Below are 14114 nucleotides of genomic sequence, written 5' to 3' on the forward strand. Positions count from 1 at the left end.
AACTAAAATAGTTCAGTAAATGTGCTTTTAAAACCTGTTACTGGACTACTCTCACATAAGCCTTGTTGCATACAATCGTTCGTTAAGGTTTATGGTTTCTGTCGCTGCTACTCTTTTACTGTCATTTCATTACCAATCAAAGCTATCATCTGATGCGTAATGTGCTTAGTTTTTTGCGGCGTTTGTGCACACTCATACGCTTACTTTCGGCAGACTGCTTGCCGTTCTCCCGTCTTTTTGTTTCCTCCTCTCTTTCTTCCTTCTCCTCCTGAACCCTCTCCGTGTCCTCCTCCCTCCATAATAACTCCCAATCATATGAACTCCTCCCCTCTACACCTCCCTCTCCTCCCTACAGTACATCCTCTTCTCCCTCCGTGTCGCACCATTATTTCCTCTCCGAGTAGCAGACTGTATGGTACCACACTGTGTAACACAATCCCAATCATATCACCTCCTTCTCCCTTCTCTCCTTCCTCTTCCTCCCTCTTTCTTCCCTTCTCTCCTTCCTCTTCCTCCCTCTTTCTTCCACCTCTCTCTTTGTAGCACCGTTATTCCTTCTCTCCTAGTAGCTGAGTCAATGGGTCCCATGCAGTGTAACACAAGCCCAATCATATCAGCGTGCTAATCACTGTTCCAACGGGACAATACACCTCACACGGCTCACCACAGTCACCAGATATTAGAGACGGGGCCGCGCGCTAAAATCTGATTTGTAACGCGTCACCCGTGGTGCTGGCTGCGTTTCATCAGGCAGGGGAGATAGTTAAAGACTTGAAACGGAGAGGAACGCGATCCACGTTCCCCCGAGGGCGGATAATTAGCGTGCGCTGCTTTCCACGCGACTGTTCCTAACTGTGTCATTGGAGTCGCCAGCTGCTGCGATACTTGAATAGTTTCTTTTAACTAGTGTTTAAAAAAAACAGTCAGAAGGGCAAATTCAAACCCCTTTTTTTGTCTTGGCTGTTTTGTTGTGAAGCTTTTGAATAACAACAAAAACAGTTATTATTCGGAGTGAAACTTTAGAAAAAAGAGAAGGGCTCTGTGTTTTGTGGCGAGAGATGACTTCATGGCGAGGCCTTCTAAAAACCGTTTTCCTATAATTACATAAACGATTGATTCTAAAGCAGTTCAGTAACTAACAGCCCTTGAAACAGTGTTTAGAGTTTCACAAAACGAGAAATTAATGCGAGACACATCAAGAGCGGCTGTTTATAATGCAAATGATTTGGGTGAAAAGTGTTGATTGGCACCAGAGTCCCTGAGGCAATGACATCCATCTAACACAGCCAGAGACCTCTCTCTCTAACAGGCCTAGCCATTAGATCTCTCTCTGCTCAATCATCCCAGAGGAACCTGACCCCACGTACTCGCACTCACGCATGCGCACATGCACAAACACACAGACACACACAGAGGACTCACCCTCTTTGTCAGCAAATGTCAATGCTAATTATGACACCCTCCGAGCCTCCATTTAGGCTGTTTGACACAGACAGATATATCAGAGAAAGGGAAAGGGAGCTCGACACCCCCTGCTCCTATGAGACTGCTGTCCTGAGTCTGGAAGTAATTGCTCCAATATCCTGTCTCCTGGTTGGATGCACGGTGTTGACATGTTGGTATTAAGGGCATATTGTGGCAGTTTACTGGGGCACCACATATACAGTACCAGTCAAAAGTTTGGACACACCTACTCATTCCAGGGTTTTTCTTTATTTTTTAAAACTATTTTCTACATTGTAGAATAATAGTTAAGACATCAAGAAAATAAAAAAATATGCAAAGACCAGCGACAGTCCATCATTACTTTAAAACTTCTTCGAGATCGGTGTCCCATCCACGGGATGGTTGAGATAACGAAGGCTAATGCGATTAGCATGAGTTTGTAAGTAACAAGAACATTTCGCAGGACATAGACATATCTGATATTGGCCGAAAACTTAAATTTGTGTTAATTTGACTACACTGTCCAATTTACAGTAGCTATTACAGTGAAATAATGCCATGCTATTGTTTGAGGATAGTGCACAATTTTGAACATAAGGTTATTAATAAACAAATTAGGCACATTTAGGCAGTCTTGATACAACATTTTGAACGGAAATACAATGGTTCATTGGATCAGTCTAAAACATGCATACGCTGCTGCCATCTAGTGGCCAAAATCTAAATTGCACCTGGGCTGGAATAATACATTATGGCCTTTCTCTTGCATTTCAAAGATGGTACAAAACAAATGCAAAATAACATTTTTTTCCCTTCTTTGTATTATCTTTTACCACATTGTGTTATATTCTCCTACATTCACTTCACATTTCCACAAACTTCAAAGTGTTTCCTTTCAAATTGTACCAAGAATATGCATATCCTTACTTCAGTGAGCTGCAGGCAGTTAAATTTGGGAAGGTCATTTTAGGTGAAAAATAGAAAAAAAGGGGTGGACCCTTAAGAGGTTTTAAGACATGGAGGTCAGTCAATCCGGAAAATTGAACGTTTCTTCAAGTGCCATCACAAAAACCATCAAGCTCTATGATGAAACTGGCTATCATGAGGACCACCACAGGAAAGGAAGACCCAGTGTTACATCTGCTGCAGAGGATAAGTTCATTGGAGTTACCATCCTCAGAAATTGCAGCCCAAATAAATTATTCACAGAGTTCAAGTAACAGACACATCTCAACATAAACTGTTCAGAGCAGACTGCGTGAATCAGGACTTCATGGATGAATTGCTGCAAAGAATCCACTACTAAAGGACACCAATAATAAGAAGAGACTTGCTTGGGCTAAGAAACACGAGCAATGGACATTAGACCGGTGGAAATCTGTTGTTTGGTCTGATGAGTCCAAATTTGAGATTTTTGGTTCCAACCACGTGTCTTTGTGAGACACAGAGTAGGTGAACGGATGATCTCTGCATGTGTGGTTCCCACTGTGAAGCATGGAGGAGGAGGTGTGATGTGTGAGGGTGCTTTGCTGGTATTGCTGTATTTAGAATTCAAGGCACACTTAACCAGCATGGCTACCAGAGCAATATGCAGCGATGTGCCATCCCATCTGGTTTGTGCTTAGTGGGACTATCACTTGTTTTTCAACAGGACATTGACCTGTACACACCTCCAGGCTGTTTAAGGGATATTTGACCAAGAAGGAGAGTGATGGAGTGCTGCATCAGATGACCTGGCCTCCACATTCAACCGATCTCAACACAATTGAGATGGTTTGGGATGAGTTGGACCGCAGAGTGAAGGAAAAGCAGCCAATAAGTGCTCAGCATATGTGAGAACTACTTCAAGACTGTTGGAAAAGCATTCCACGTTAAGTAGGTTGAGAGAATACCAAGAGTGTGCAAAGCTGTTATCAAGGCAAAGGGTGGCTTCTTTGAAGAATCTAAAATATATATTGTTTAACACTTTATTGGTTACTACATGATTCCATATGTGTAATTTCATAGTTATGATGTCTTCACTATTATTCTACAATGTAGAAAATAGTAAAAATATAGAAAAACCCTTGAATGAGTAGGTGCATCTCCTGAGACCATAGATCATAGCTTTCATTGGTAGGGCTACACTGTAATGGTGACTTTTTCCTTATGACCTGACCAGGAGAACCAAGGGCTATAACCAGGTTATAATTACCAGGGCCAAGAGTTTTTCAGGTATTACAGAGTTGCATCAAGTAATAAAACTCAGATTCTATTAAATAAATGCTTATGTGATGAAAGATGCGTATCTCTTGTAGTCCCCCTGATATAGTTACTGTGTAAATAGGTAATGACACCAATACATCAAACTATTTCCTGAGAGGGAAAAGTCACAGTGATGGCTGAGGAGTGGTTCGACCATGTTGCCAGCTGTGTGTTAGGAGGAGCTGATCTGCCATGACCGCAGTCCATCACATCAGTTTCCTCCATAGCCAAAGTGATTGATACTACCGTGGGGAACTATGCAGTGAGCTCACATCTCCTGCTTCATATCATGGGAGCATCGGGAACGGTATGATGACATCATAGGACAGTGAACAGAATGATGACATCACCATGCAAGTGGGGACCAGGAAAAGCTTTGGGTGTTTCTCTTCTGGACACTGCATTAGCATGGGCAGTAACTCTCGCTGTATGACAGTATAATTTTGGTGCTGGTTTGTGCGTGTGAATCCATCATCCATTACTTAAGCTAAATTCAACACTTTCTCATGACATCCCCTGTATTCCAAACTGTGTGCTCGTGCTAGATCTGCACGTTCTCTCACTCCTGATTCTCACTGGTGACGATTACTCAAGCTAAAACTCCTAAATCATTTATTTTTTTTATTCAACAAAGAAAACCTTTTGAAAATATATTTTTCCAGAAGCAACACGTGCGCGTGTGTGCGTGAGTGTGATTACCAGATTGGCACAGATGCAGTTGCTGCAGGCTCCAAATCGCTCTTCTTTCCTCCCATTAAAAATGACAAATTAAGAATAAGGCAAGGAAATAGGCTATCAGGGACACTGAGTGACATCTATAGAAGGAGGATTACTCTGGTGTCAGGCTCTATATGAATGTTCTCACATTAAAACAACTATGGAGGAAGGCAGCCCTCAATTGAGGTCCTTACAAATAAGGGCATGAATGAAACTAGGCTCTTCCTTCGGGTCACTTCCTCCTAAGGTTATCAACCACCCACATGGACGCCATGCTAGAAAGCTTTTCCTCCATCCTATTGACTCGCACTAAGAGGGTACCCACTGGGCAGTTCAACGTCTAGTTTTGATTTACATTTGAGTTGTCACCTCACGTGAATTCAACGTGAGATCAACCGAAGTTGGGTGGAAAAAAAAGACGAAATTCCCATATGTTGCTGACTTTTTTTCTCTCAAATCCAATCAGTTTTTCCACGTTGATTCAAAACAACAAACCACGGTTAGTCAAAAATAAGATTCCCTCTACAGTTGCAAGAAAGTATGTTTGAGATAATGATTAATTAAGAGTTTACCTTTGCACAAGATTATAAAAAAAGATTGGGGCGGTGACTATGATTATGGCTCTCAATGCCTGAAGAAGCAAGGAGACAACTGAGGTGACTCTAATTCATAGTATTCTGATGGAAACAAGGGGTAGAATAAAGTGACAATCCCGAAGAAAGCTGTTGATTCGTCTTAGTTCCTCTATGGTCACTTTAAAAAAAAAAAGGCTTCTTCTCTAAGCCACTATTGTAAACACACTGTCACGTTCAATATTCCAATTCTCTCCCTATTATCAGGGATCCTATTGGGCTATCGCCGTCTTCATCGGATCAGAGTCACAAACCTTCTGGTTAACTTGGGATCTCAGCTCATCCCATTATGACGAGTGCCAATCGATGATGCTAACGCTAATTAGCATGCTAAACACCATACGCTAATGCTATTGTGCTATGATCAGTAATGTATGGCTGAACTCAGTTGTCCCCCTTCACACGTAGCAACGGGACAGAGAATGAGAGAGAATGTAGAATGAAGGAGAAGAGTAAACCGGTATTAAAGAAGATGTATCTTCTTGTGAACAGTACTGACACAAGGCTAATATTCCTTTATTTCCATTTTGCTTTGAGTAAGGCTCCCCATTAAGTCTGCGCTTGCCTTTGAATCACAACGTGTTCAGTCATTTCTACAGGACTGGAATAAACGAATGTGGAACATCCATTTCATTCAGGGACTTGAAAGAAGTCAGAGCCCCATGGACCAGAATGCCTACTGGATTGTATTACGGTCATATCAAAGGCTTTTTACATGAATTTCTATAATGAAAGAGCACGCCATACAAAGATGTTCAACAGTGGTGTGCCTTCTCTCCTCCCACCTTTGGGTCGTAATAGTCTGTTACACAACTGTTCTGTATAGAAGTCATATGTACAATAATGTGGTTGTCTGAATATATTATACCATTTTTAGGATTGAGTTTTCAAAAATAAAGCATGTTGAGGTACACACACAACACACACACACCAGTGGAGGCTGCTGAGGGAAGGACAGTTCATAATAATGGCTGGAACTGCGCGAATGGAATGGCATCAAACGCATGGACACCATGTATTTGATGCCATTCCACTCATCCCGCTCCAGCCACTACCACGAGCCCATTCTTCCCAATTAAGGTGCCACCAACCTCCTGTGACACACACACACAGTCTGTCTAAGACACGCAGAATCCAGCTGGACTAGATCTCATTTGTAAGCTGTGTGATAAAAACCGAGAGAATAATGTAGCAGACACACGGCATAGAGAAACAAAGCGCCAAATAAACATTTATACAGCAGCCGGGGATTTGGTGGGCTGCAGGGTCTTAAAGCTCCATCCTGTATGTGTCTGTGAAGGTGCTGTGAGAGAAAGTGCACGCTACTGTGTACTCTGTGTGGAAAAAGGAAAGAAAAGTGAGAAAAGAAGAGCGCTATCTGTGCTGCTGAGAGGCGAAGTGTACGGCGGACAGAGGACAGTTGCTTAGTTGCTTTTACAGGTGTCGGCCGATACGGACCCTACTAAAGAATGTTCTTATTCCTTCTACATCATTTACTGTACTTCCAACAGCCCCGCCTAGACCCGACCTGCTTTACATTGTTATTCTCACTCATCTAAGAGACACACACAAAAAAAAGTGTGTGTTCATAATGTTTACATTGAGATAGAATAGTCATGGGAAAGATTTATTTGGCTAGATAAGACCGGCCTCCCTTTTCCACGCTCACGCACAGACCCCCGCTCTTTCTTTCTCTCAACACGCAGCATGACTAACTGCTCCCTTTTCACTCATGCAGGAAAACTCTCCCTCAGCAGGCCTGGGAAACCCACTATATTACTCTTTATTGGCTAGACAGGCTTGTCCTGTCTTCTCCCACCTACACCTGTCTGCTCCATAGAGTGTGTAGTAATGACAGCATCAGTCCCCATCAGCGCTCCATCATTGACATTCAGGGCTGAGCCTGTCCCAGCAAATATATCCGATTAGTCCCTTCCTATTGATTCCCGTCTGCTGTTCATGACTCCGTCAACCCGAGGTGTCTTCTCTGCGACACAGACACTCTGAGTGATCTGCTTTGCTAAAGCTCGAAGTGCATTGTGTGACAATAAAAGACCTCATCTGATATGCGGTCTAAAGAAAAGGACTCAGAGAGAGAGAGAGAGGGGAGGGGAGGGTGCAACCTATCAGTGATAACGACAAGAATGTTCGTCCACATGGTGGTGGGCGTTGAGTGTAGGAGTAGTTTGACCTCTCCTCTGAAACAAGCGTCAACGGATTCAATTTAAGAGTGTTCGTTATGGGACGATAAAAAAAATCTATACTTTTATGATTCACCGACACAAGGTCAAATCCAGTGTAATGACCTGCAATGACCTCTGAAATGACATCAATGAGGAGGACCATAGCTTAGACTGGTAAAACAGGTGGAGAGACACTGTGGTGTCAAACTGTAGTGGACACGGGGTGCACGAAGTAAAACTAGTAATAACCCAAGTCTAAAATTGTATGTACTTGTTCATATCAAATGACCAGTATAACTTTATAGCATAGCATTTTCGATCCTCTCAGTGACGTGATTCTACTGTGATTACCTATCGTCTTGGTCCCTCCCAGCGTGCCTCTGTAGAGCACGGGAGCGTACTGTATGTGCAGTGATCACTCTGTAGTACTAACTCACACGGACTCCGCTGTCTAAACCAATGAGAGAGCATCATATTAACGTGTGTGTGTGTGTGTGTGTGAGCTGTGTACCAATGAGGCCGGGAGCTACACGATGTCTGAACACATTACACACTGCATGTCTATACACATGCTTATATGTGATTCTCTTCCAACATTACAACACAGATAGGAGATATGTCATGAGTACTCTTCACCATTAGCGATGCGTATTTAATATGTTATTTGCCGATTTGAAATTCACGTAACTGGAATAAATCACTTAGGTACTCAAGCTCTTTATTGTAATCTTCAGAACAAACTGGTAAAAATATGTGTTCATCCTGTAAGCACTACGCACAGTTACCGGTAGACTACAGGGTCAAAGTGTTCTCTTCTGACCAACTAGCCCAGAGTGACCTAAGCCCCTGACCCAGATAATACAGGCCCACATCAAACAATGCTGGAGGAGCTGTGAGTGTGTGATGAGGGGCTAAGTGGTCTTTGAGCTCCTGTGAAGGACCTGCTGCTCAGACCTGTTTTATCTCCTGGTTATGCCTGTTTATGTTCAATTAGACCTGTATTACACCTTTATTACACATGTATTACACCTGTATTACACCTGTATTTTATAAGGTAAGTAGACTGAGAATGCATTTTCTTTTAGCTACATACAGTGAGCTCTGAAAGTATTGGGACAGTGACAGATTTGTTGTTGTCTTGGCTCTGCAATCAAGCACTTTGGACTTAAAATGATAAAATGATGACTATGAGGTTAACGTGCAGACAGACCCGCTATTTGTTGTCATGCAAATCGGGTGAAACGTTTAGAAATTACAGCACTTTTTGTACATCGTCCCTCCATTTTAAGGGGCCAAAACAAAAGTGTCCCTGACCCAATACTTTTGGAGGTCACTGCATGTTGTCTGATAGTTTTTTTCCCTCATTTGTGTTGTTGCAGATGCCACAAATGGATACATTGGGCAGTAAGAGGGGGAGGCCCAAGACAATATGGAGGAGAACAATGTAGTCTGAGCTCCAACAACATCAGCAGCACTGCCGCACAGTGAAGAAGACGTCCCAAGACCAACAGAAGTTTGTTGCTGCTCTTCTGCATCAGCCATCACGACGGGGATAAGTGAGTGAGTGACAAATGCTTCCAAGCATATCTTTTTTTGTTGCTAAAGTTGCTGTGACTAACAAAGACCCCATAGAAAACGAGGTTTCCCCTCTGCTGACTCCAGGTTCTAAGAGAGTACAGATGCTGTATTACAGCCAGAAATGGAGCTGTAGAGTTGATACCAGACTTGCTAGGTCCCCCATGCTCTCGTCTCACATCCCTTTAATGAGTCTGTGATGCTGTCTGATACTGTTTACTCTCTAATTACACATTTGGCTAACCAACAAGAACCCTACATACTGAGCAGCCAGTCCTCTACTCACTCCCACTGACCTGTGTGTGTGTGTGTGTGTGTGTGTGTGTGTGTATGTGTGACCTGTGTTGGTTTGGGACCGAGCGTATTTATTCCCCTGGTATGTTGTGAGTACATGGATTAGACACACTCAATGCTTCCTGTGTGAAGTGATATTGAAGGGAGAGAGCAGGAGTAGAGCGAGTAAGACCCGTGTTCAACTCAATTTCTCTTTATACAGTCGTGTGTGTGTGGGTTATAAACCAAAAGATGATTTCTGACACGTACAATGTTCTGCATAGACCTTGAAAAACATGGCCAACTACAGTCGTGGCCAAAAGTTTTGAGAATGACACAAATATTAATTTTCACAAAGTCTGCTGCCTCAGTTTGTATGGTGGCAATTTGCATATACTCCAGAATGTTATGAGGAGTGATCAGATGAATTGCAATTAATTGCAAAGTCCCTCTTTGCCATGCAAATGAACTGAATCCCCCAAAAACATTTCCACTGCATTTCAGCCCTGCCAGAAAAGGACCAGCTGACATCATATCAGTGATTCTCTCGCTAACACAGGTGTAAGTGTTGACGAGGACAAGGCTGGAGATCACTCTGTCATGCTGATTGAGTTCGAACAACAGACTGGTAGTTTACAGACTGGTAGTTTCAAAAGGAGGGTGGTGCTTGGAATCATTGTTATTCCTCTGTCAATCATGGTTACCTGCAAGGAAACACGTGCCGTCATCATTGCTTTGCACATATAGGGCTTCACAGGCAAGGATATTGCTGCCAGTAAGATTGCACCTAAATCAACCATTTATCAGATCATGAAGAACTTCAAGAAGAGCGGTTCAATTGTTGTGAAGAAGGTTTCAGGGCACCCAAGAAAGTCCAGCAAGCGCCAGGACCGTCACCTAAAGTTGATTCAGCTGTGGGATCAGGGCACCACCAGTACAGAGCTTGCTCAGGAATGGCAGCAGGCAGGTGTGAGTGCATCTGCACGCACATTGAGGCCAAGACTTTTGGAGGATGGCCTGGTGTCAAGAAGGGCAGCAAAGAAGCCACTTCTCTCCAGGAAAAACATCAGGGACAGACTGATATTCTGCAAAAGGTACAGGGAATGGACTACTGAGGACTGGGGTAAAGTCATTTTCTCTGATGAATCCCCTTTCTGATTGTTTGGGGCATCCGGAAAAAAGCTTGTCCGGAGAAGACAAAGTGAGCGCTACCATCAGTCCTGTGTCATGCCAACAGTAAAGCATCCTGAGACCATTCATGTGTGGGGTTGCTTCTCAGTCAAGGGAGTGGGCTCACTCACAATTTTGCCTAAGAACACAGCCATGAATAAAGAATGGTACCAACACATCCTCCGAGAGCAACTTCTCCCAACCATCCAGGAACAGTTTGGTGACAAACATGGCCTTTTCCAGCATGATGGAGCACCTTGCCATAAGGCAAAAGTGATAACTAAGCCCACAAATGCTGACAAACTCCAAGCATTGATTATGCAAGAATGGGCTGCCATTAGTCAGGATGTGGCCCAGAAGTTAATTGACAGCATGCCACGGTGGATTGCAGAGGTCTTGAAATAGACTGGGTCAACACTGCAAATATTGACTCTTTGCATCAACTTCATGTAATTGTCAATAAAAGCCTTTGACACTTATGAAATGCTTGTAATTACATTTACATTTAAGTCATTTAGCAGACGCTCTTATCCAGAGCGACTTACAAATTGGTGCGTTCACCTTAAGACATCCAGTGGAACAGCCACTTTACAATAGTGCATCTAAATCTTTTAAGGGGGGGTGAGAAGGATTACTTTATCCTATCCTAGGTATTCCTGAAAGAGGTGGGGTTTCAGGTGTCTCCGGAAGGTGGTGATTGACTCCGCTGTCCTGGCGTCGTGAGGGAGTTTGTTCCACCATTGGGGGGCCAGAGCAGCGAACAGTTTTGACTGGGCTGCGCAGGAACTGTACTTCCTCAGTGGTAGGGAGGCGAGCAGGCCAGAGGTGGATGAACGCAGTGCCCTTGTTTGGGTGTAGGGCCTGATCAGAGCCTGGAGGTACTGAGGTGCCGTTCCCCTCACAGCTCCGTAGGCAAGCACCATGGTCTTGTAGCGGATGCGAGCTTCAACTGGAAGCCAGTGGAGAGAGCGGAGGAGCGGGGTGACGTGAGAGAACTTGGGAAGGTTGAACACCAGACGGGCTGCGGCGTTCTGGATGAGTTGTAGGGGTTTAATGGCACAGGCAGGGAGCCCAGCCAACAGCGAGTTGCAGTAATCCAGACGGGAGATGACAAGTGCCTGGATTAGGACCTGCGCTGCTTCCTGTGTGAGGCAGGGTCGTACTCTGCGGATGTTGTATATCATGAACCTACAAGAATGGGCCACCGCCTTGATGTTAGTTGAGAACGACAGGGTGTTGTCCAGGATCACGCCAAGGTTCTTAGCGCTCTGGGAGGAGGACACAATGGAGTTGTCAACCGTGATGGCGAGATCATGGAACGGGCAGTCCTTCCCCGGGAGGAAGAGCAGCTCCGTCTTGCCGAGGTTCAGCTTGAGGTGGTGATCCGTCATCCACACTGATATGTCTGCCAGACATGCAGAGATGCGATTCGCCACCTGGTCATCAGAAGGGAGAAAGGAGAAGATTAATTGTGTGTCGTCTGCATAGCAATGATAGGAGAGACCATGTGAGGTTATGACAGAGCCAAGTGACTTGGTGTATAGCGAGAATAGGAGAGGGCCTAGAACAGAGCCCTGGGGGACGCCAGTGGTGAGAGCGCGTGGTGAGGAGACAGATTCTCGCCACGCCACCTGGTAGGAGCGACCTGTCAGGTAGGACGCAATCCAAGCGTGGGCCGCGCCGGAGATGCCCAACTCGGAGAGGGTGGAGAGGAGGATCTGATGGTTCACAGTATCGAAGGCAGCCGATAGGTCTAGAAGGATGAGAGCAGAGAAGAGAGAGTTAGCTTTAGCAGTGCGGAGGGCCTCCGTGATACAGAGAAGAGCAGTCTCAGTTGAATGACTAGTCTTGAAACCTGACTGATTTGGATCAAGAAGGTCATTCTGAGAGAGATAGCGGGAGAGCTGGCCAAGGACGGCACGTTCAAGAGTTTTGGAGAGAAAAGAAAGAAGGGATACTGGTCTGTAGTTGTTGACATCGGAGGGATCGAGTGTAGGTTTTTTCAGAAGGGGTGCAACTCTCGCTCTCTTGAAGACAGAAGGGACGTAGCCAGCGGTCAGGGATGAGTTGATGAGCGAGGTGAGGTAAGGGAGAAGGTCTCCGGAAATGGTCTGGAGAAGAGAGGAGGGAATAGGGTCAAGCGGGCAGGTTGTTGGGCGGCCGGCCGTCACAAGACGCGAGATTTCATCTGGAGAGAGAGGGGAGAAAGAGGTCAGAGCACAGGGTAGGGCAGTGTGAGCAGAACCAGCGGTGTCGTTTGACTTAGCAAACGAGGATCGGATGTCGTCGACCTTCTTTTCAAAATGGTTGACGAAGTCATCTGCAGAGAGGAGGAGGGGGAGGGGGGGAGGAGGATTCAGGAGGGAGGAGAAGGTGGCAAAGAGCTTCCTAGGGTTAGAGGCAGATGCTTGGAATTTAGAGTGGTAGAAAGTGGCTTTAGCAGCAGAGACAGAAGAGGAAAATGTAGAGAGGAGGGAGTGAAAGGATGCCAGGTCCGCAGGGAGGCGAGTTTTCCTCCATTTCCGCTCGGCTGCCCGGAGCCCTGTTCTGTGAGCTCGCAATGAGTCGTCGAGCCACGGAGCAGGAGGGGAGGACCGAGCCGGCCTGGAGGATAGGGGACATAGAGAATCAAGGGATGCAGAAAGGGAGGATACTATACTTCAAATTAATTATACTTCAGTATTCCATAGTATCATCTGACAAGAATATACAAAGACACTGAAGCAGCAAACGTTGGGAAAATTAATAGTGTCATTCTCAAAACTTTTGGCCACGACTGTACTATCACAATGTTCTTTGTTGAAATTGCATTTTTCAACGCCAATCAATCAAGTGAAAAAATAAACAATTTTCTTGAAAATGGAGTTCAAGTTCCTCGTCATTTCTCCATGAGAATGTGTGGATGGTCCTGGAAGAAAACTAGGCCTGTGGCAGATAGATGTAATCACAGCCACCCAATGGGACTGCAGGTTAAAGAGAATATCTGGTGTGTGTGTAGTGTGTTTGTTTGTGTGGGTTTAAGAGGGGACAGGGTAAATGGCTGTTTCCCTGATAAAGAGAATTGTAGGCAGTAGGGGGTTCTCATACACAGCAGCCCAATCTTCCTTTTATGGACAGACATTAGTGTCTGTGCATTGTTGGTGTATGTTTGTGTGTGTGTGTGTAGAGAGTGAGCAAGAGACAGAGAGAGAGAGAGAGAGACTCAGCAGGAAAGGAATGCAGTTATGGCTGTAAAGTGGCTGTGAAAACGACTGTTCTTTGACCTCTAGGCTCTCCTCCTCTCCTGGTAGCTGTCAGTGGCCTGAGTTCCAATCTGTGTGTGTGTGTGTGTGTTCAGTATACACCAGCTACCAGGACGAGGTCAAAAGGACTATTTTAAAGTATGAGCTGTGACCCATCTAACCTCCTCCCCGCCACCATTCCCTCCTCTTTTCCTTCTCTCTGGCTCCCCTCCTATTCTTCTCCTGGCCCCTCTATATATGACCTGCTGGCTGAATAAAAAGGCTATGGCTCAAACAGACACCTGTTATTCAGTCACACAGTGTTTAAAACGTGGCTAATATCTGTGTAGTTTCAACTATAACGGTTGTGGTAACAATACTTTCTGACACTTCTCGAATGAATAACAGTTAAATATCGAAAGTGTGTCTGCGTTCGCAAGCCACACTAATAAACAGAAGAGTAGCGAATAATTGTGTAGATTATTCACCATGTCCATAGTTCACCCTGAAGTCTCACTTGCTAACATTTAATATAATGTTTTATGCATCTTAAAGGTTCTATACTCTCTGTAAAATACATATCTAGCATTGCCATAACAGGTTTTCATAACCTCTGTATCCAGTCGGACTTCGTCGTGCCAATTGTACTGTAG

Source organism: Oncorhynchus nerka, linkage group LG27, assembly GCF_034236695.1.
Source record: "Oncorhynchus nerka isolate Pitt River linkage group LG27, Oner_Uvic_2.0, whole genome shotgun sequence".
NCBI classification, from domain to species: Eukaryota; Metazoa; Chordata; class Actinopteri; order Salmoniformes; family Salmonidae; genus Oncorhynchus; species Oncorhynchus nerka.